This window comes from Staurois parvus, unplaced genomic scaffold (genome assembly GCF_062004578.1).
Source record: "Staurois parvus isolate SC_StPar_1 unplaced genomic scaffold, SC_StPar_1.0 ptg001783l, whole genome shotgun sequence".
Lineage (NCBI taxonomy): Eukaryota > Metazoa > Chordata > Amphibia > Anura > Ranidae > Staurois > Staurois parvus.
Window position 1 is genome coordinate 30,129 of NW_028319579.1, and position 23,866 is coordinate 53,994.

The 23,866-nt window shown below is 49.6% G+C and overlaps 1 long non-coding RNA gene across 1 annotated transcript in view; it reads right to left on the reverse strand.

Moving 5' to 3' along the window:
- Positions 1-23,866, reverse strand: part of LOC149434298 (uncharacterized) — a 122,628-nt gene that overhangs the window by 20,805 nt on the left and 77,957 nt on the right. Inside the window, exon 2 of the long non-coding RNA XR_016308772.1 lies at positions 18,116-18,232. This is a non-coding gene — a long non-coding RNA (uncharacterized LOC149434298). The remainder of the gene's footprint in view (positions 1-18,115; positions 18,233-23,866) is intronic.

The window sequence follows — 23,866 nt, forward strand, 5'->3', positions numbered from 1 at the left end:
ACCCTGCGCCCTACCCTGCACCCACCCTGCGCCCTACCCTGCACCCCACCCTGCGCCCTACCCTGCACCCACCCTGCACCCTACCCTGCACCCTACCCTGCACCCACCCTGCACCCTACCCTGCACCCTACCCTGCGCCCTATTCTGCACCCACCCTGCGCCCCACCCTGCACCCCACCCTGCGCCCTACCCTGCACCCACCCTGCGCCCTACCCTGCACCCCACCCTGCGCCCTACCCTGCACCCACCCTGCGCCCCACCCTGCACCCACCCTGCGCCCTACCCTGCACCCCACCCTGCGCCCTACCCTGCACCCACCCTGCGCCCCACCCTGCACCCCACCCTGCGCCCTACCCTGCACCCACCCTGCGCCCTACCCTGCACCCCACCCTGCGCCCTACCCTGCACCCACCCTGCACCCTACCCTGCACTTCTCCAGAGCTTCTCCTATGCCTTGTGCTGTGGGCAGGGCTGAGGCTAGACTATTTAGTGCCCTCTGCACGACCAGCAACTTTCCTCCCCCACTTCACAAAAAAATGAAACTTCACCTATAGTTCTACTTCACCCCCCACCCCCCAGAACACATCCTCTCCCCCACATCCCCCCTCCTAGCATAAATCCCCCCAAATCCCATCACCTAGTCCAAACCCCCTCTAAATCACCCTTCCCGGCACAAATGCCCCCAAAATCCTCCTCCTAGCACTTCCACCTAATCCCCCCTCCTAGCACAAATCCCCCCCACCCCCCTCTCCTAGCACAAATCCTCCCCCATCCCCCTCTCCTAGCAAATCCTCTCCCCCACATCCCCCCTCCTACCATAAATCCCCCAATCCCCCTCTCCTAGCACAAATGCCCCCCCAAAATCCATCTCCTAGCACATCCACCCAATCCCCCCTTCTAGCACAATTCCTCCCCCCAATCACTCTCTCCAAGCACAAATCCCCCCCACCCCCCTCCTAGCATAAATCCCCCCAATCCCACCTCCTAGTCCAAACCCCTTCCAAATTACCCTTCCCAGCACAAACTCCCCCCCCCATCCCCCTCTCCTAGCACATCCACCCAATCCCCCTTCTAGCACAAATCCCCCCCCCATCACTCTCCCCTAGCACAAATCCTCTGCCCACATCCCCCCTCCTAGCATAAATCCCCACAATCCCTCTCTCCTAGCACAAATGCCCCCCCCAAATCCACCTCCTAGCACATCCACCCATCCCCCCTTCTAGCACAAATCCTCTCCCCCACATCCCCTCTCCTAGCACAAATCCCCCCCATCCCCCCTCCTAGTCTAAACCCCCTCCAAATTATGCTTCCCAGCACAAATCCCCCCAATTTCGCTCCTAGTGCATCCACCCAATCCCCCCTCCTAGCACAAATCCCCCTCCATCCCCCCTCCTAGTCTACTAGTCTAAACCCCCTCCAAAATCCCCCTCCTAGCGCATCCACCCAATCCCCCCTCCTAGCACAAATCCCCCCATCCCTCCTCCTAGTCTACTAGTCTAAACCCCCTCCAAAATCCCCCTCCTAGCACATCCACCCAATCCCCCCTCCTAGCACAAATGCCCCCCCCCCAAATCCCCCTCCTAGCACATCCACCCAATCCCCCCTTCTAGTACAAATCCCCCCAATCCCGTCTCCTAGCACAAATCCCCCTCAATACCCCTCATAGAACATATGTCCCCCCTCCCAGCATCACTCCTCTTCCTTTAAACCCCCCACCCCAGGAAGGATTCCCCCAAATCCCTCCTCTAGCTAAACCCCCTCCAATTACCCTTCCCAGCACAAAATCCACCTTGCTCAAATCCCCCCAAAACCCATCCCAGCGCCCCTCTAGATCCGGCCATGGCATAGAGTAGGGAAACCAGAGGCAGTGGCTGCGCCCCTAGGCAGTAGTGTGCCCTAGGCAGCTGCCCAGTTTGCTTAGTGGTAGCACCGGCCCTGGCTGTGGGTGGTCCCTCAGCATCTTCACATACAATGCGGGGCCGTTAACCCCGTAATGCACATGGAGGAGGCGGGTGTGCAACCATGGCCTGGAGAATCTCAGAGAAGAGCCTCTGCGGGAGGCAGCCTAGAGAAGCAAGGCAGAACCTTCAGGGCCCCAAGCAAGACGCCATGAAGCTCCCCCCTGATCACTGGGGCCCTTCCCACTGGTCCCAGGACCCTTTCCATTGGCCCTTTACTTTTCTGCAACTTTGGTGCGATTTGAGAGCCATAGACTGCACTGTTGAATCACACAACTTGGAAGGAAATTACACGCAAGTCGCAGCAGTGAGAACTGAGCCCATGTTCTGCAGTGGGCCCCCTTCCTGCCATCTTGGCAATGAACGCCAGGGCCCAATCACAAATGAGACCTTCGTGACCCCGGTAGTTCTGTCCCTGGTGTAAGGAAAGCATCACTTATCTCTGTATCCCTAGACGGAACACGCAGCTAACCCTTGCAGTGTAGGGGCACCACTGGAAGAGCAATGGTTTTTTTTAATTGCCCCCCCCCCCCGGAGTTGGGCTTTATCACGCCACCTTTTCCTTGGCTGTTCTTCTTTGCAGGCTCCCCCCCCCCCCCCCCCCCCGCACATCCATCCTCTGCCTGCCTCTGTTGGTGCGTTTTTATGACTTTCAGCCGGTGAACAGAAATCCCCCAAGGTGTGGGAGGGATGAGATTTCTGCTCATTGCATAACCATCATCCTATAAATGGGCGCCAGAAGCCTTCTTCACCCTCAGAGTCACCGCGATGACGTCATGACGCTCCATCTTGCGCTGTGTGCCCCGGCAGAGGTGGCATCGGTCCCACCCCCATTGGCTGTTATGGAGGCGGCTGCCCTCATGTTTTACAGGACGCAGGGCGTTAAGGTGGCGAATATCTGTCATTGTCAATGCGGCGTATCAACCATGTTCCCCGTCTCCTCTGTAATTACAGGGCACAGTACCGGGTGTCAGGGTGAAGGATTAAAGAGACCCTGTCACCGGCTTCCACATCTGCCGCTAAAGAGAAAGAAAGGAACGGGAATGCTTTATTTATTTGTTTGACTTCAAATGAGTTGCTGATTTTGCTGAAAAAATTGACTACTGCAGGAAAAGTCAATTCCCGAAGACAGCCTCCCTCCCCCGCCTGCATGTCAGAGGCCTCTCCTGTTCTGGGAGTGTCTTAATTGCTGTCTGTGCTGGCCCAGCTCCTCCCTCCTTGCATGTCCAAGCCCTCTCCTCTTCTGGGAGTGTCTTAATTATTGTCTTTTCCTGCCCAGCTCCTCCCTCTTTACACATCAGAGGCCCCTCCTCTTCTGGGAGTGTCTTAATTATTGTCTTTTCCTGCCCAGCTCCTCCCTCTTTACACATCAGAGGCCCCTCCTCTTCTGGGAGTGTCTTAATTATTGTCTTTTCCTGCCCAGCTCCTCCCTCTTTACACATCAGAGGCCCCTTCTCTTCTGAGAGTGTCTTAATTGCTGTCTGTGTTGGCCCAGCTCCTCCCTCCTTGCATGTCCAAGCCCTCTTCTCTTCTGGGAGTGTCTTAATTATTGTCTTTTCCTGCCCAGCTCCTCCCTCTTTACATGTCATAGACCTCTCCTCCTCTGGGAGTGTCTTAATTACTGTCTGTGCTGATCCAGCTCCTTCCTCTTTGCACGCCCTAGCTCTCTTCTCTCCTGGGAGTGTCTTAATCACTCTGTGCTGGCCCAGCTCCTTCCTCTTTGCACCCACATCCCTCTTATCTTCTGGGAGTGTCTTAATTACTGTCTGTGCTGTCCCAGCTCCTCTCTCTTTGCATGTCCCAGTGCTCTTCTCTTCTGGGGGTGTCTTAATTATTGTCTTTTCCTGCCCAGCTCCTCCCTTGTTAGACATCATAGGCCTCTCCTTTTCTGGGAGTGTCTTAATTACTTTCTATGCTGGCCCAGCTCCTCCCTCTTTGCATGTCCTAGCCCTCTTCTCTTCTGGAAAGTCTTAATGCCTGTGTTGGTCCAGCTCCTCCATTTTCACACATCATAGGCCTCTCCACCTCTGGGAGTGTCTCAATTACTGTCTGTACTGATCCAGCTCCTCCCTCTTTGCACGCCCTAGCCCTCTTCTCTCCTAGGAGTGTCTTAATCACTCTGTGCTGGCCCAGCTCCTCCCACTTTGCACCCCTATCCCTCTTCTCTTCTGGGAGTGTCTTAATTACTGTCTGTGCTGGCCCAGCTCCTCAATCCTTAAATGTCATAACCCTTTCCTCTTCTGGGAGAATCTATAAACTGTCTGTGCTGACCCAGCCCCTCCACCTTTAAACATCATAGGCCCTCTCCTCTTCTGAGAGTTTCTAAATACTGTCTGTGCTGACCTAGCTCCTCTACTTCTCCCCACGTAACGTTTTATGCAGCATTTGGAATGGGGGGGAGTGAAGAGGAATACTATGGAGAATCACTTTAGTCTGCTGGGACTCCTGACATTGCCTCCAAGATGGCGGTACCCAGCAGCACAGGAACCGCACCGCATTGCTGTGCAGTTCACATGCGATTTGTGTGCGGTGCGATCGGAGTCGTACATTTTGTATGGCTCCAGTCGCACCGCATCCGCACCGAAAAGGCGCAGGACCCTTTTTTCGGTCCACACTAGAATCGGATCGCACGGGTAGTCACACCTATGTGATCCGATTCTTCATTCGGGGTGTTAACCTACACACCCGCAGCGCTTCGCATGAATGGGGAGCGATTGTGATGCGGTGTGGAAAACGCTGCGAATTCCGCGTCAATGTGAACCCGGGACTGAATGTTTCAAGGATACAAAGATACAAATAATATACAATGTTACTTTTTGTATAATAAGAAATCTGAGCCGGGAATTTATTATAAATGTACAAATGATACCGGGAGGGAATTCGGAGCGATTGTCCGGACAATCTCGGTCTGGACATGGAGGACCCTCTGTCGGGGTCGATCGGTTTGCAGCAATAATTGGGCGCCATTGATTTTGGTGGAACCTCAGCCAGGACGTTGAACGTTTCCCACACACATGTATCCTGGGCAAGGCCAAAGGGCCGGCAATTTGGAATACTGCTACAGGGCGGCAGGGGTGGACAGAATCGTGTGTGTATACAGGGGTGGACTGACCATTTGGAAACTCGGGCACTGTCCGAGGGCCCGGGGTCAGTAGGGGGCCCCATGAGATGTCCCTGCTACCTTTTTCATAGGATTTTTTGAGTTTGGGCGAGGACACAGGGGCCCCATGATCCCCTATTGCCCAGGGGGCCCCATGAGTTGTCAGTCCGCCCCTGTGTGTATATATACGTACTTTGGCATTTCTGGGTAGGGGGCATGCACGCCCTACCTGCGCTGCCATTCGCGACCTCAGGTGTCAATCACCGGGTTCCAGCCGATGAGTCCCCCCCCCCCAGCACCCAGCGATCACCATACATCACGGACAGGGGAGAGACCATAACAACACAGATCTCTCCCCTGTCAGCTCCTGCACGCTGCTTTGTATGGCTTTGCATAGCAGCATGCGTACAGTGAAAACACACCCAGCACACAGTTAACCCTTTGATCGCCCCAGATGTTAACCCCTTCCTCCCTAGTGCCATTAGTAAAGTGTCAGTGCTTTTTATTAGCACTGATCACTGTATTGGTGTCATTGGGGGTGTCAGTGACGCCAAGTCAGTCCCCCCCCCCCCCAGTGTCAGAATGCCCGCCGCAGTCCCGCTATAAGTCGCTGATCGCCGCCATTACTAGTATAAAAAAAAATTTACAGTACAAAATGTACTTTTTATTATTGTAGTATGAAGGTTGGCAGTGCGTAAAGCTGCCTGTTTTTTTGTTTTTTCACCTCTGGGAGGGGGAGGGGCATGTAACATTCATGACTCCCAATATTGCTGTGAACCGACATCACGGTCGCTAACAACAAAAACAAAACTTTGTTGTCGTCTCCACCGAGGCTCACATCTCGGCCTACCCCAGGAGAAGAGTGGCCTCCCTTCCCTTCAGGCACAGCCGCCCAGGTCATGATGACACCTCTGCTGCCGCTGCAAGATGATTGCTAATGTAACCGCTGCTTTGATGGATGGGAGCCGGGAGCTGGCCTGGGGGGGCCAATTTCTTGTACAGAGTTGACCCGCACTGTCTGCTGGGAAGGTTTGGAAGTGACAAATCTCTCACAGATGTTAGATGGAATGAGGAAAAGCTCTGGATGTTTCGGAAGACTCCTGCTAATATTTTGGGATATGTCTCTCTTGCCGTCAGGTCCTTATGGCCAATGCAAGTTCAGGACTCGGAGTCGGGCAATTAGGAGCATTTGCCCGAAGTACTTGTGTGGTTTGGTAGCTCTAAGAAAATTGTGACGGGGTCTTTGACCTCTCGGTTTCCCTCTAATTAGTAATCTCACTTGGAAGGATTCTGGCTGGATTTGATCCCGTGACTGTGGATTTAGCCTTTATCCTTCCTTGGCCTTTATCCGTATCCCCGCCCAATCAACACCTGTAGCTCACTTGGTAAACCCATGAATATACACACTTTATCGCCAAATAATGGGGGTCCCTCCAAATCATGGAGTTCTGGTGTCTCCAGTGAAGGGTCCTGTTAATACATCATCATACAAAGACATTGTAGACAGTTGTGCTCTTCCAACCTGGTGGTAACAAGGAAGACCCTTTTCTGTTACAGCATGACCGAGCCAAAGTTTGGTTTTGAGGAAGTTGAGTGTCCTGCACAGAATCAGAACACCGACCGTGAGCCAGGTCTTCTCATCCATCATCAATTCTTGACCTCACAAATGTTATTTTGGCTGAGTGAGAAGTAACATGTTCAGTTCATTCCAAAGCTGCTCAGTAGGGTTGAGGTCAGGATACTCAAGTTCTTCCACACCAAACTGGTCAAACCATGTCTTTATGGAGCTGGCTTTGTACACAGGGGACAGTCATACTGGAATAGAAAAGGGTCTTCACCAAACTGTTACCACAAGGTTGGAAGGGCACAATTGTCTACAATGTCTTTGAGTTCAGGTGTCTCAAGTGAAGGGTCCGGTTAATACAAGACATTGTAGACAATTGTGCTCTTCCAACCTTGTGGTAACAGAGGTAAGACCCTTTTCTGTTACAGCAAGACTGAGCCACAGTTTGGTTTTGAGGACGTTGAGTGTCCTGCACAGAACGCTGACCTCAACCTGGGCACACTTGGGATGAATTGGAACACCATTGGTGAGCCAGGTCTTCTCATTCAACTATTTTACCTCAACTCTACTGAACACCGTTTGTATGAATTGGAGCACCAATGGTGAGCCATGTCTTCTCATTCAACTACGTGACCTCAACTCTGCTGAACACCTTTCGTATGGATTGGAACACCAATGGTGAGCCAGGTCTTCTAATTCAACTACGTGACTTCAACCCTACTGAACCCCTCCATGACCACAGGTGTATACAATCAAGCCCCTAGGCATGCAGACTGCTTCTACAAACATTGGTGAAAGAATGGGTCGCTCTCAGGAGCTCAGTGACTCCAAGCGTGGTCCCGTGATAGGTGGCCACCTGGGCAATAAGTCCATCCGTGACATTTCCTGGCTACTAAATATTCCACGCTCAACTGTTAGTGTTATTTTAACAAAGTGGAAGCCACTGGGAACAACAGCCACTCAGCCACCAAGTGGTAGGCCACGTCACATGACAGGGCGGGGTCAGCGCATGCTGAAGCGCACAGTGCGCAGAAGTCGCCAACTGTCTGCAGAGTCAATAGCTAAAGACCTTCAAACTTGGTGTGGCCTTCAGATGAGCCCAACAACAGTGCGTAGAGAGCTTCATGGAATGGGTTTCCATGGCCGAGCAGCTGCATCCAAGCCTTCCATCACCAAGTGCAATGCAAAGCGTCGGATGCCGTGGTGTAAAGCACGCCGCCACTGGACTCTAGAGCAGAGGAGCCGTGTTCTCTTGAGGGACCAATCACGCTTCTTTGTCTGGCAATCTGATGGACGTGTCTGGGTTTGGCGGTTGCCAGGAGAACAGTACTTGCCTGACTGCATTGTGCCAAGTGTAAAGTTTGGTGGAGGGGGGATTATGGTGTGGGGGTCTTTTTCAGGGGTTGGGCTTGAACCCCTAGTCCCAGTGAAGGGAACTCTTAAGGCGACATTTTGGACAATTTCATGCCCCCAGCTTTGTGGCAGGAGTTTGGGGATGGCCCCTTCCTGTTCCAACATGACATGAAAGCAAGGTCCATAAGGACATGGAGGAGCCAGTTTGGGGTGGAGGAACTTGACTGTCCTGCACAGAGTCCTGACCTCAACCCCATAGAACACCTTTGGGATGAATTAGAGCGGAGACTGCGAGCCAGGCCTCCTCCCCCGACATCAGTGCCTGACTTGACAAATGTGCTTCTGGAAGAATGGTCCAACCTTCCCATAGACACCCTCCTAAACCTTGTGGACGGCCTTCCCAGAAGAGTTGAAGCTGTTATAGCTGCAAAGGGCGGGGCCAACTCAATATTAAACCTACGGACTAAGACTGGGGGGCCATGAAAGGTCATGTGCGTGGAAAGGGCGGGGCCAACTCAATATTGAACCCTACGGACCAAGACTGGGGGGCCATTAAAGTTCATTTGTGTGGAAAGGGCGGGGCCAACTCAATATTGAACCCTACGAACTAAGACTGGGGGGGCATTAAAGTTCCTGTGCGTGGAAAGGGCGGGGCCAACTCAATATTGAACCCTACGGACTAAGACTGGGGGGCCATTAAAGGTCATGTGTGTGGAAAGGGCGGGGCCAACTCAATATTGAACCCTACGGACCAAGACTGGGGGGCCATTAAAGGTCATGTGCGTGGAAAGGGCGGGGCCAACTCAATATTGAACCCTACGGACTAAGACTGGGGGGCCATTAAAGGTCATGTGTGTGGAAAGGGGGGCCAACGCCATATTGTACCCTACGGACTAAGACTGGGGGGCCATTAAAGTTCATGTGCGTGGAAAGGCCGGCAGCCCAATACTTGGGGCCATACAGCGTGTGATATATATATCTAGTCTGAAAGGGTTAACAATCCTCCCCGGAATGAGCTGATTTGTATTTGCGAGGATTACCAGCATAAGTACAGATGTATTTTTTTCCTTTTCTTTTCCTCCGACTGTAAGATGATTAACCCTCTCCCCCTCTCCTGCATACCTCCTGCGGGTTTCTCCGCCTTCCCGCCCCGCGCTGCGCTCTGCGCACCATGCAGATACACGGCGTAGACAAGACCCGGCCTGCACGCGGGGTAAATCGTATCGCGTTTTAATATCGGACTCGGAGCGATAACACTCGCCTGTCACAACCCACTGCTGATCGTCACGGCTCATTTACTGACCGCAGAGGAGAATCGGAGCATTAAAATGTATATGAAGTTCATTTATCTTTGCTGGGGAAAAACAAAAAAAAAGTTGCCCGGCTGCATTTCCACACCTCTGGGGAAAAGGTGAAAAAAGAACACAGAATTAAAGGGCAACTCCGCTTTTGTTGAGAAAACAAATCCCCTCCCCCTCTGGGTGATCTCTGTACATTGCAGGGATTGTAACACTTTGTAGCAGATTCCGACTTTTTTGTCATTCTGAAGAAATGTCTGTTTGTTTCTCTGTGTCCATGTGCAGAGTGAATGTGAACGGGAGCGACTTGATCATTATCAATCAGCTGCTGCACCTGCACCTGCAGGGTTCTAGTGAGGAAAGTGTCGGGGTCTGCATCCCTTTTAGATGACATTCTTGTTGCAGGGGATGCCCAAAGTCTGATTTGTATCTTACTGCAGACTTCTGGGAAAATCGGTGAGCCAATCACACAAGCGGGAAATGATGTTTCTGGGGGAGGGGTTCTGTATACCGTCTGTGTACAGAGCGCCTCCAGGTGGCCATATTGTATTTTACAGAAAATTACAGATCTGTAGATTAAAAAGGAAAGGTAATTTTTAATAACAATATGTGGCAATTCTATACGGTATATTTTTTTTCTTTGCCAATTTTCTTTCCCACAAAAGTGGAGTTACCCTTTAAGTTCATTGGCCACAGCACAGTATGATGGGGTGGATTGCGTTGCACCACGCTGCACTCAAAATCATACTGCGTGCCACATGGTGGTAGGGAATCTGCAACCAGGAAACAGGACCTTTTGCCTTGACTTGCATTGGGAATGCACTGAGCAAGGCTGCCCTGCACAGTCCCAAGGCCCCTGGTGCAGGGGTGGACTGACAAATAATGGGGCCCCCGGGCAATAGGGGATCACGGGGCCCCTCTGTCTTTGCCCAAACTCAAAAAAGCCTATGAAAAAGGTAACAGGGGCATCTCATGGGGCCCCCTACTGACCCTGGGCCCTCGGGCAGTGCCTGAGTTTCCAAATGGTCAGTCCGCCCCTGCCCTGGTGTGAATGAGCCCCCTAATGTGCATTGCGCTGCACTCTACTGTGCAATGCATTCACAATAAATGCCGCCATAATGCATTGCACATAGACCATCCATGCGCTTCTGGGGAAATCAACCAGCCAATCACACAAGCAGAAAATGACATTTCCGGGGGGCAGACCATACACCATCTGTGTACAGAGCGCCTCCAGGTGGCCATAGTACATTTTGTAGAAAATTACGCCGCAGATTGAAAAGGAAATGTAATTTCTAATGAAATTTTCTGACAATATGTATGGGAATTGCATATTCTATTATGTTCTTTTTACTTGCTATTTTTTTCCCCACGAGAATGGAGTTACCCTTTAAGTCCTGATGAAGGGAACGTTTTTGAGCCCCGAAACGCGTCACTTTTTGTTATGATCTAAATATGTTTGGGTTCTAGAACCATTCGTACGGCACTCTTGTCATCTATAACCCGCAGATCTAATTCAAGGAGCTTTCTGCTTCCTCCAAGTTATTATTCTGTGTAGCGCAGACTTTGCTCCGCGCAGTAAAAGTGACCCGGCGTCGGATCCGGCGCCTCATTTTCCAGAACCTCTAAGCACAATCATTTTATACGAATCGCTTGCCAAACGCTATTGAGTCACTATGCACTTAGTGACTGGGACCCCCTGCGCTGCTCCTGAGCCCCACAGCAGACGCACGGCCTCCGTTACGCCCCCCCACGGGAGTCGCAGTTTGGACAGACTGGGCAGATGCAACGCGTAAAACTGAAGATTCCGATGGCTTTCGGCTCGAAAGGAGGAAAAAAATAAATTGAAATGACATCCACAGAGAGGAGAGATCCTAGCAGATTTTTTTCCCTTTTCCGTATTCGGAGAGTTGTTTACCATGGGAGGAGGAGAGGAGGCGCACCGTGCCAAAGTCAAGGACTGAATGTCCCTTTTGGCAGCACAGCCACATAAAATTCAGCTAAATGAAGCAGTCACTGAAACGGGATCTTTGCCGGGGCCGAGGGTGCTGTCACCGGGGTCACCCCTTTCCTCCGGCTGGCACACAGAGTCCGGCGCTCACACTAGGTCTGGACGCCCGGGGGGGGGGAAACAGTCCAACCTTCCAGAATCACGCAGACGACGGGGGGCTCTCTGCGGCTCCCATCAGTCTTGTCTTACATTGTTAAATATTCACTTTTTCCAGGGTAGCCGAGATGGCGAATCGACTCGCAAAGCCAAGGAAACTGCTGCGAAATGCATAAGCAGATGAACCGTGTGACCATCCCGGCTGTTTGGAAATACATTCGCTGGTTCCATGAAAACCAGACTCCGGCCAAATACACAACTGAGAGTGACCCCGTGCTTTCCTGTGCAGGGCAAAACGCCGGGTTCACCAAACTGCCGACCCAAGCAGCTGCACATACTCACCTATTCCTCAGTCTGCTGCCACGACGTCTAACCGCAGCCCTGTGTAGGCTCCAATTAGTGGCTGTCTTTGTGTGTTTTGCACACTTTTTTTTAAAGAAAATCATTTTTGGCCTGAAGATTACTAAAATCCCCCAAACATATATTTCCTGAAAGAAGACACCCTTGAGCCCTGCGGCCCTTTGGTATATGATGTGTGGCCCCTGAACCTCAGCAGTCTGTAGTGGGAACAATGATTAGGGTAATAGCATTGATCTCTACCAGCCTCATGTAACATCTTCCCAGTTTCCTGTTGCCTTCTGCAGCATATCTCCAGCCAACAATGCAGTGCCGTCACTAGGGTTGATGTAAGGGGCGGACTGACAACTCATGGGGCCCCCGGGCAATAGGAGATCATGGGGCCCCTGTGTCCTCGCTCACACTCAAACCACACTCAAAAAAGCCTATGAAAAGGTACCAGGGGCATCTCATGGGGCCCCCTACTGACCCCGGGCCCGTGGGCAATGCCCCAGTTCGCAAATGATCAGTCTGCCCCTGGTTGGTGTCACCTGGTGCGGTAAAACATGGTGTCTCCACCCCAATAATTTTCTAAAAGAGAGAGTGAGGTCAGAAAGGTTAGGGTGAGAAAAAGAGGGGGTGAGAAATGGGGGCTGAGGTAGAGGAGAGATGAGGTGAGAGAGAGGAGGGGTGGGGGGTGAGAGAGGGAGGTAAGGGGGGGGGGTGAGAGAGGGAGGTAAGGGGGGGTGAGAGAGGGAGGTAAGGGGGTAAGGTGAGAGAGGGAGGTAAGAGAGGGGTGAGAGAGGGAGGTGAGAAAGGTTAGGGTGAGAGGGGGGGTGAGAGAGGAAGGTGGGAGAGGGAGGTGAGAGAGAGAGGTGAGCGAGGGGGGGGGGGGTGAGAGAGGGGGGTGAGTGGGGGGTGAGAGAGAGGAGGGGTGAGAGAGGTTAGGGTGAGAGAGAGGGGGGGTGAAAGATAGGAGGGGTGGGCGGTGAGAGAGGGAGGTAAGAAGGGGTGGGGTGGGTGAGAGGGAGGTAAGGGGGGGGTGAGAGAGGGAGGTAAGGGGGGAATGAGAGAGGGAGGTGAGAAAGGTTAGGTTTATGAAACTCAAAATTTCAGTCAACTTTACACTACAGTTAATTTTAGGGCGCGCACACACAATAAATTACCCACATTTTTGGTAAACTATTAAAAAAATGAGCTTGCACGGAGTAAATAGATACCCAACATGTCAAGCCTTAAAATCGTGTGCACCTGTGAAACGACGACAAACTTTAGTACCCTATATTTTCCATAGGCAATGCTTTAAAAGGTCATCAGTTTATACTACGACTAATGGGCCTAGAAATATTGCTCTCACTCTGGCGTACGCAGCAATATGTAACATGTGAAGCCAATGAATCTAATGGAATGCAGATCGCGATCCATTCGTTTCTGCCCGAACAGACCTTCTGGGGACACTGACACTAGGACCTGGAAATTACATTTTACATGTCACTTCCAGGTCATTAGCAGGAAGGGCGGATCGAAGACCAAAGGCCAACTCCAGACCAAAGGCCAAAGTCAAGACCAAAGGCCAACTCAAGACCAAAGGCCAACTCAAGACCAAAGACCAACTCAAGACCAAAGGTCAACTCAAGACCAAAGGCCAATGGCCAACTCAAGAGCAAAGGCCAACTCCAGACCAAAGGCCAAAGTCAAGACCAAAGGCCAACTCAAGCCCAAAGGCCAACTCAAGACCAAAGACCAACTCAAGACCAAAGGCCAATGGCCAACTCCAGAGCAAAGGCCAACTCCAGACCAAAGTCAAGACCAAAGGCCAACTCAAGACCAAAGGCCAACTCAAGACCAAAGACCAACTCAAGACCAAAGGCCAATGGCCAACTTCAGAGCAAAGGCCAACTCCAGAGCAAAGGCCAACTCCAGAGCAAAGGCCAACTCCAGACCAATGACCAACTCCAGACCAAAGGCCAACTCCAGACTAAAGGCCAACTCCAGACCAAGCACCAACTCCAGACCAAGCACCAATCTCCCACTAGCCATGGAGTTTAAGGGAATCCCCATAGGGTCCCCCTTGGGGCTTGGTTATCTTTCACACAGATTGAGAGTCTTGTAACCTGAAAGTACTCAGCATTAACTTCTGAGTCCTGCCATACATTTTTTATGCTTTATTTTTTAAAAGAAACATCAGGAAATTTACAATGCAATTGAATGAGGAGGTCTAAGGGTCACCAACACCTTGTGTGTTTGTAGTGAGGATGAAATAATACATGAATATTCCACAGATGAGTTATGACAAGTGTGCTATCCAATGAAGTCAAGTCAGTACATACCAGGGGCGGACTGACAACTCATGAGGCCCCCGGGCAATAGGGGATCATGGGGCCCCTGTGTTCTTGCCCAAACTCAAAAAAGCCTATGAAAAAGGTACCAGGGGCAGCTCATGGGGCCCCCTACTGACCTCGGGCCCTCGGGCAGTGCCCGAGTTTCCAAATGGTCAGTCCGCCCCTGGTACATACAGATACCACGTAGGATAACGTAGTTCCCTTTGACACAGTTATGGTCTGTTCTGGTTCTGCCAGATGTTTATTTCTTGACATGGGAAAATAAGGAGATAGAGGCAGAACTAGGGGGGGAACTGCTAATGGTAAGGTTGGATAGTGGGTGCATATGACAGTGCAAGGTGTGGAATGGAACAGGAGGAAGGGAGATAAAAGATACGTCCGTAAGGATCCCTGTCCCCACTGCATGATGGGAAAATGTAGGGGCATCAAAGCAGAATAGAACAGAAGACATTGAAAGCCTTAGCATGGTCAAATAGTGAGAAAAATAGGTATGTGGGGGAGAAGGCCAATGAGGCGGTTAGGTGGCGTCGGTGTCAGAGGGTATTTTAGAAAGTTGAGATGAGGTTGCCCCATAGTTGTTTGTATTCATCTGTAATTGAGAAGCCCATCCAATAAAACCTAGTGGTCTGATACTTGGAGTTTGTACCCTTAAGGGAGCTGGTCAAGTACTCCATCAGTTTGTCTTCCACACAGGGAAGCCATTGCCGTAGACTTCCACAGTGCTGTGATACAGGATTGTCCTGCATTGACCAGGTGGATTATAACCCATTTTTATAGGATTTCATGAGGACTGTGTTTTAGTGCAGATGGCAAAATGGTCTTTTGGTAGAGGAAGGTCTATAAAAATTTCAACAATTATGTGTATCTGTGTGGAAAAAGTCTGCAAGGCTGGGTAGTACCAGAAGATATGGAGCATGTCACCCGGTTCCAGGCTGCATCTCCAGCAAGATTCGGGCACCAAGGGGTAAATGGAGCTCAGTATGGAACGGGTGCCGTACCAGCAGTCACAATTTTGTACCCAGATTTCTGGTATTTATTACTGATAGAGGACTGGTAGGAAGTCATAAATATTTTTGATCTGGTGAGGGAGAAGTTTGGAGGTCTTGTTCTCAGTGATCTAAGAAGGGGAGAGGGGTTTGAAATGTCTCTAAGAGAAGCATTTTGTAGGTAAGGGTTGGCGCATGTTGTACTTGACCAGCGATTTAATATTCCTGCTCAAACTGAAGCACAGGATGTTGAAAAAGATGGGCAATTGGTAGGGACAACTGAAAGTCCCGGGGAAGGTGGCAGAGGTATACAGTCAGGATCTTGTAACGTGTTCATATGTTCAGCCATCCAAGCCAAGTTCCTAGAGTTTTTGAGGTGCCCATAATTTGTTTTCCTTCACATAGACAGTAAAAAATAAATTTTGGGGTTTCCTAACACAAGAAATAAGGGGGAAAAGAAGATTCTGAGATACTATAGGCAGTGAATGCGTGACTGGAAGATACACCAGGTTGGTGCTATGGTTGGATGTTGGTGTGATGGTCCAGGGATGGAAGCTCAGAGCACCACAGTAGTTCGTTCAGCAGGGAGGGGGAAATCACTTGTTCCCTCACTATCCATTGCTTTGCTGTGATTTTCCTGTCCCGGTTGAGTGCTCTCATCAGAGAGGCAATTCGATAGAGCCTAATATCATGCAGTGACATTCCGCTGAAATGTTTCCATCTGAGGAATATGTAATGTTTGATACGGGCAGATCTGAAGGTCCATACTGTAAAAGATAGATTGAGTAGACATGGAGTATGATGGGGTATGTGGACTGGGATAGTCCAAAGGAGATACAGAATACGGGGTAATATGGTTTGTTTGTGTATATTGCATCTCCCCATCAATTGAAAAACTTTGGTTTGCCCACAACAATACTGTAGTTTGTTTCTAAAATCGGCAAGATAAGGAGTAAAGTTAAGGGTGAAGAGTTTTAGAAGACCATTCAGTAGTAGGAATCCCAAGTGTGAGAGGATACCCATTTATAAGCACTTTTTTTTTTTAGGCTTGGGCATTTTTCCTTCCACTGACACCAGCAATGGGGCATAAATACTCCTACTGATATAAACAATGGAACAGTATTTCTTCCATAAAAACCAATGACATCCAACAGCAGGGCACTATACCTCTCAATGACACCCAACAACAGGGCACTAGTCCTCCCAATGACATCTAACAATGGGGCAATATTCCTCCCAATGAAACCCAACAACGGGGCACTATTCCTCCCTATGACACCCAACAACAGGGCAGTATTCCTTCCAATGACATCTAACAATGGGGCTCTATTCCTCCCAATGACAATCAACAACAGGGCAGTATTCCTCCCAATGAAACCCAAGAAAGAGGCACTATACCTCCCAATAACATCCAGCCATGGGGCACTATTCCTCCCAATGACAACTAACAACAGGGCAGTATTCCTTCCAATGACACCCAACAACGGGGCACTATTCCTCCCAATGACAATCAACAACAGGGCAGTATTCCTTCCAATGACACCCAACAACGGGGCACTATTCCCCCCAATGACACACAACAATGGGGCAATATTCTCCCAATGACACCCAACAACAGGGCAGTATTCCCCCCAATGGTACCCAACAACGGGGCAGTATTCCCCCCAATGACATCCAACAACGGGGCAGTATTCCCCCCAATGACATCCAACAACGGGGCAGTATTCCCCCCAATGACACCCAACAATAGGGCAGTATTCCCCCCAATGACACCCATTAACAGGGCAGTATTCCCCCCAATGACACCCAACAATGGGGCACTATTCCCCCAATGACACCCAACAATGGGGCACTATTTCCCCAATGACACCCAACAATGGGGCACTATTCCCCCAATGACACCCAACAATGGGGCACTATTTCCTCCAATGACACCCAACAACAGGGGCTCTATTCCTCCCAATGACACCCAACAACAGAGACTCTATTCCTCCCAATGACACCCAACAACAGGCGATCTATTCCTCCCATTAACATCAATTATGGGTTACCACTACCCCTCCTATTGACCACAGATGCTGTTTTTTACTCCCACTGACCACAAAGCCTGAAGCATTGTTTACTCCCCTTGATGCTGGGGCATTTTCTGCTGCCTTTGGCCACAGTCAACCCTCCCAAAGTCTGAAAGACTGTTAACTGTCCTTTGTTTAGAACAGCCTTTTTCAACCTTTTTACCTCAGAAAAACTCTTGAAATAATTTTCAGGTTTCAGGGAACCCCTAGTGAGATTAATCTATTGGGGGTCATTGGTAAAATCCCTCGTACAGTGGTTGTAGTATATAGGAAGAATGCCCCCCTACAGGGGTGGCTATTTTGATACCCTTGCAGTATTGCCACTGGCTCTGCCAAGTGGAGCTGGACCTTGGGACTAATCAGGCACCATCAGATGGGAGGTCAGTTAGCCACAGTTCAAGGAACCCCTAGCCACCCCTGGAGGAACCCTAGGGATCCACAGAACCCTGGTTGAGAATGGCTGGTTTAGAAGGTTTGGAGATCCCTGGTTTAGGGTAACAGACAAGACATCCCGTAGAATGCCTCCCACTTCCCTAAAAGTTAGTGTCCAGTTCTACGTTGATAGCAGAAAGGTCACCAACCCAACTCTCAGATCCCAGTGGGCCCAGTCACACAAACAGTGCATTTGGCACCGACTGTCTTACAAAAAAACACTTGGAGGCTAAAACCAGCTGAGTCTTTTTGATCAACAAGGACTGCTCTCCTATAGAGCACTCTTGGTACACAAAGTGCCATGCAGCATTGTCCCAGCTGCAGTGTTGGGCATTCGCCATGCTCATTGTGATGCCACCTGAATAAGAGGAACATTTGGCCAAGAGATGAAAGATGGAATCCTTCTCTAAGCTGAAACAAAAAAAAAAACCCCAGCAAGGGACGATCCCGCCAGCAGAACCAGCCCCGTCCTTTCAGTATAATCCACTGACAATGGACAAGCCTGCCCTGTTCCACCGAGCATGGAAAGCCTTCAAAGATCTGTTTCATTTCCTGCGTGGAACTTACATCTCTCCGAGTGGTTCCATCCATATGCGCTTAATCGCACTTCAGCAGGAGCAGTTTGTGGAGGTCCAGAGAAGAGGATTATTGTTCTGTTAGGGGCCCCTGAAGCCACAATGACAGCTGAAAAAAAAAAACGATACGTGTTAGTTTTTAAAAATTCTCAAAAATAATTTTTTTTAAAAGTTTTTACAAATTATATTTTCAAAGGCTAAGTCCCCAAAAAAGACTACTGAAAGCGGAGATGATAGCATAACAGCCAAGCAACTGCCATTTTCAGGAACACAGAAATCTACTTGACAGGGTTTGGAGTTGGGTATATTTTGGGTTTATTATAGCTATTTATAAAGTGCCGACAATTTATATAGCACTTTATGTATTGTACATTCACATTAGTCCCCCAAGGAGCTCACAATCTAAGGTCCCTGTCTCACATATACTGTACATGCACATAGTAGGGACAATTTGTAGACAAGTCAATGACCCCAACCATTATTTCATGGTGGTCTTTATTTCACTTTTTTCTTTCTTTCTTTCTTTCTTTCTTTCTTTCTTTCTTTCTTTCTTTCTTTCTTTCTTTCTTTCTTTTCTCTCTTTCTTTCTTTCTTTCTCTCTCTCTCTTTCTTTCTTTCTTTCTTTTCTCTCTTTCTTTCTTTCTTTCTTTCTCTCTCTCTCTCTTTCTTTCTTTCTTTTCTTTCTTTCTTTTCTCTCTTTCTTTCTTTCTTTCTTGCTTTCTTTCTTTCTTTCTTTCTTTCTCTCTCTCTCTCTCTCTCTTTCTTTCTCTCTCTCTTTCTTTCTTTCTTTCTTTAAAAATATAAAAATTTAGGCAAAAGAATGGTGGGTTTTGGCACAAGAACAGGTCCAGGATGGTTAAAAGCAGCTTCTGTAGCCATCGGGTGCCATTTAATGCCACCATCGTGTTTATTTTACTAAACTTTTTTTTTTTTTTATATATATATATCAAAAGAGAAAACGCCAGCTGTAATATTTTAAAATGTATCAGTCATTGGTATAATGAAGTCAAACACTTAATATCAATCCTTCCAGATAGATACTACAAGCAAAATTCTTAAAAAATCAATACGATTATGAAAATACAGTAAATACAAATTATTTCAATTGTTAAACCACCTGTGCCTACTACAGCAGATGATAAAGGTTATGTTATCATCCCAATTAATTGCTTACCAAAATATATTTAAAGGGAAAACTGCAATTCACAATATGATAAAAATATATTTTTATTAAAAAATGTCAGGAAATGTCACGGATGGACTTATTGCCCAGGTGGCCACCTATCACGGGACCACGCTTGGAGTCACTGAGCTCCTGAGAGCGACCCATTCTTTCACCAATGTTTGTAGAAGCCGTCTGCATGCCTAGGGGCTTGATTGTATACACCTGTGTCCATGGAGGGGATTGGAGCACCTGAATCACATGATATGGAGGGGATTGGAACACCTGAATCACATGATATGGAGGGGATTGGAACACCTGAATCACATGATTGGGAGGGGACTGGAACACCTGAATCACATGATTTGGAGGGGATTGGAACACCTGAATCACATGATTGGAGGGGATTGGAACACCTGAATCACATGATATGGAGGGGATTGGAACAACTGAATCACATGATATGGAGGGGATTGGAACACCGGAATCACATGATATGGAGGGGATTGGAACACCTGAATCACATGATATGGAGGGGATTGGAACACCTGAATCACATGATTGGGAGGGGATTGGAACACCTGAATCACATGATTGGAGGGGATTGGAACACCGGAATCACATGATATGGAGGGGATTGGAACACCTGAATCACATGATATGGAGGGGATTGGAACACCTGAATCACATGATTGGAGGGGATTGGAACACCTGAATCACATGATATGGAGGGGATTGGAACACCTGAATCACATGATATGGAGGGGATTGGAACACCTGAATCACATGATATGGAGGGGATTGGAACACCTGAATCCCATGATTGGGAGGGGATTGGAACACCTGAATCACATGATATGGAGGGGATTGGAATACCTGAATCCAATGATTGGGAGGGGATTGGAACACCTGAATCCCATTATTGGGAGGGGATTGGAACACCTGAATCACATGATATGAAGGGGATTGGAACACCTGAATTACATGATATGGAGGGGATTGGAACACCTGAATCACATGATTGGGATCTCTTAGATTGTAAGCTCCCAGGATCAGGCCCTCCTAACCCTTTTGTATTGATCTGTAACTATTGGCGCCATATAAATCCTGTATAATAATAATTTGGAGGGTGGACCAACTCAAGATTGAACCCTACGGACTGAGACTGGAATGCCATTAGCGTTGATGTGCGTGTGAAGGCCGGCGGAGCGATACTTTTGACATTATAGTGTATTTTGATACATTGAATGAGTCGATAATTGACGCAGAGCTACGTTATAAAAAGACACAAAGGGGCTGATTTGCTAAAACTAGAGAGTGTGAAATCTGGTGCAGCCGCGCACGGCAGCCAATCAGCTTCTGACTTCAGCTTGTTCCATGAAGCTTTGACCATAAAACAAGCCGATTGGTTCCAGTGCTGCACCAGATTTTGCACGCTCCACTTTTAGTAAAGTATCACTTTCTAAACTTTTATAAAGCGGAACATCAACAGACTATCTTCCCGGCTCCTCTGGGCTCCCGCACACGGCGCCCTATCTCTGCCTTATTACCCTGTGCTGGCGTGCTGCGCTGCGCTCATTCTGGAGTTCTGGTGACGGTCGGCGAGACGTCGCGGTTGGCAGATGAAAATAACCGAGATATGGAAAATAACTAGCAGAGATCATTCAGGAATGTAGAAATAAGAACACCAAGTGACAGGAGACGTATTCTGATTTATTAAAAAATCCCGGTGGGGTGGCGTTCCCGGGGCAACGCGTTGGGGGGTCACCAGGTCATCCACTGATCTCCGTATGTGGTGCAGAAATGCCGGTTTCCTGCGCCGTCTCATTAGACGAAATTGCTTTTTGGAGCTTGAGCTGGCTTATATGTTTGAACTGTACCTGTGTCACCGGGATTAGCGCGTTATCGGTGATAAACAGCGCCGACTTATCATAGGTCGTCCTCCGTGAACCTCGGGGGGGGGGGTCAGTAGGCAAAGGACGACTCTGCTCTGCGCTGCAGCTCAGGCAGGGGTGGACTGACCATTTGGAAACTCGGGCACTGCCTGAGGGCCCGGGGTCAGTAGGGGGCCCCATGAGATTCCCCTGGTACCTTTTTCATAGGCTTTTTTGAGTTTGGGCAAGGACACAGGGGCCCCATGATCCCCTATTGCCCGGGGCCCCATGAGTTGTCAGTCTGCCCCTGGGCAGGAGCCCCTGTGCATCCTAATATAAGGCGTGCACCTCTGTGACCTGCTAGCGACACATGCACATTGCATCATGGGAAATCAAAGACAAGCCTGATCTTCCAAGATATGAAATAGGATTTTACTCTTCTGTTACATTTAGAAGAAAAATAATCTACTTTTTAATGCCGGCCTTTCCTTCTAATCTTATAGGCCTGTGTGAGAAGCCTCAAGTGGAAGCTGCACTTCCCATCTATGGTCGCATCGCTTCCTGGGGCAGGGAGCCGAGAGCAGGAGCTTCCGTTGGAAGTTTCTCACAAAGGTTTTTTTATGCCAAGCTTCTTGTTAGTCGGCTTCCACCCTTAGCAAAAATAAATATATAAATGCAGGCATTGCAAATGGAAGGTGTGCAATGTTCTGTCTCCTGCAGGCTATTCCGCCATCCCCTGGGTTCAGGCCTTTAGTTACGGAGCTGGAGGAAATATTAATGGAATGCATGTATGGTGGCTTCCTTGTGTTTGTGCATCACGCTTGAGATCTAAGAGTCCCTGTGCGGCGGTGGCAGATGGGACTTGTAGTCTCTGCATTCACAGATCTGTGGGAGCCACAGGGCACTCCCCATGAGTACAATGCTTTGGCTCCTGCAGACTATTCCTCCAGAACCCAGTACAGACCTTCAGTTACGGAGCTGGAGGAAATATTAATGGAGTACAAGCGTGGTGACGTCATCACACTTGTGCTCCATTGAGATCTATGAGCCTCTGTGCTGCGGTGACAGATGGGACTTATAGTCTCTCCATTCACAGATCTATGGGAGCCACAGGGCACTCCAGGGGGAAAATGCCCATGAGTACAATGCTCTGGCTCCTGCAGGCTATTCCACCATCCCCTGGGTACAGGCCTTCAGTTACGGAGCTGGAGGAAATATCAATGGAGTACAAGTGTGGTGACGTCATCACGCTTGTGCTCCATTGAGATCTAGGAGTCTCTGTGCTGCGGTGACACATGGGACTTATAGTCTCTCCATTCACAGATCTATGGGAGCCACAGGGCACTCCAGGGGGCAAATGCCCATGAGTACAATGCTCTGGCTCCTGCAGACTATTCCTACAACCCCCAGTATGGACCTTCAGTTGCTGAGCTGGAGGAAATGTCAATGGAATACAAGTGTGGTGATGTCATTACACTTGTGCTCTGCTGATGTCTGCATGTCCCTCTGTCATGATGGCATATTGAACTTGTCTCTCTATTGGTAAATCTATGGGAACCACCATGGGGTGGTTAAGGGAGAAAATCCCCATGGGTGCAATGCTCTGGCTCTTGCAGACTATTCCTCCTGGACCCGGTACAGACCTTCAGTTACAGAGCTGGAGGAAATGTCAATGGAGTACAAGGTGGAGGGGGAGCCAGAATTTGGTGAGTGAGGGGCCTGGAAGTGGATGGATAAGGGGCCCAGATGCAGGTGGGTGAGGGGCCCAGAGGTGAATGGAGGGGGCAGAATTTGGTGAGTGAGGGACCTGGAATTGGATGGGTGAAGGACCCAGAAGTGCGTGGTTGAGAGGCCCAGAATTGGATGGGTGTGTGACCCAGAAGCAGGTGGGTGAAGGGCCTGGATGTGGATGGGCAGAAGGCTCTAAAGTGGATGAGTGAGGGGCCTGGAAGTGGAGGAGGGCAGAATTTGGTGAGTGAGTGATCCAGAAATGGATGGGTGAGGGGCATAGAAGTGGATGGGTGAAGGGCACAGAAGCAGGTGGATGAGGGGCCCAGAAGTGGATGGAGGAGGGCAGAATTTGGTGAGTGAGGGACCTGGAATTGGGTGAGTAAAGGACCCAGAAGTGCGTGGTTGAGAGGCCCAGAACTGGATGGGTGAGGGACCCAGATGCAGGTGGGTGAAGGGCCCAGAGGTGAATGGGTGAAGAAACCAGAAATACATGGTTGAGAGGCCCAGAACTGGATTGGTGAGGGACCCAGAAGCAGGTGGGCAAAGGGCCCAGAGGTGGATGGGTGAAGAAACCAGAAATGCGTGGTTGAGAAGCCCAGAACTGGATGGATGAGGGACCCAGAATCAGGTGGGTGAAGGGCCAAGAGGTGAATGGGTGAAGAAACCAGAAATACATGGCTGAGAGGCCCAGAACTGGATGGGTGAGGGACCCAGACGCAGGTGGGTGAAGGGCCCGGAGGTGGATGGGTGAAGAAACCAGAAATGCGTGGTTGAGAGGCCCAGAACTGGATGGGTGAGGGACCCAGAATCAGGTGGGTGAAGGGCCAAGAGGTGAATGGGTGAAGAAACCAGAAATACATGGTTGAGAGGCCCAGAACTGGATGGGTGAGGGACCCAGAAGCAGGTGGGTGAAAGGCCCGGAGGTGGATGGGTGAAGAAACCAGAAATGTGTGGTTGAGAAGCCCAGAACTGGATG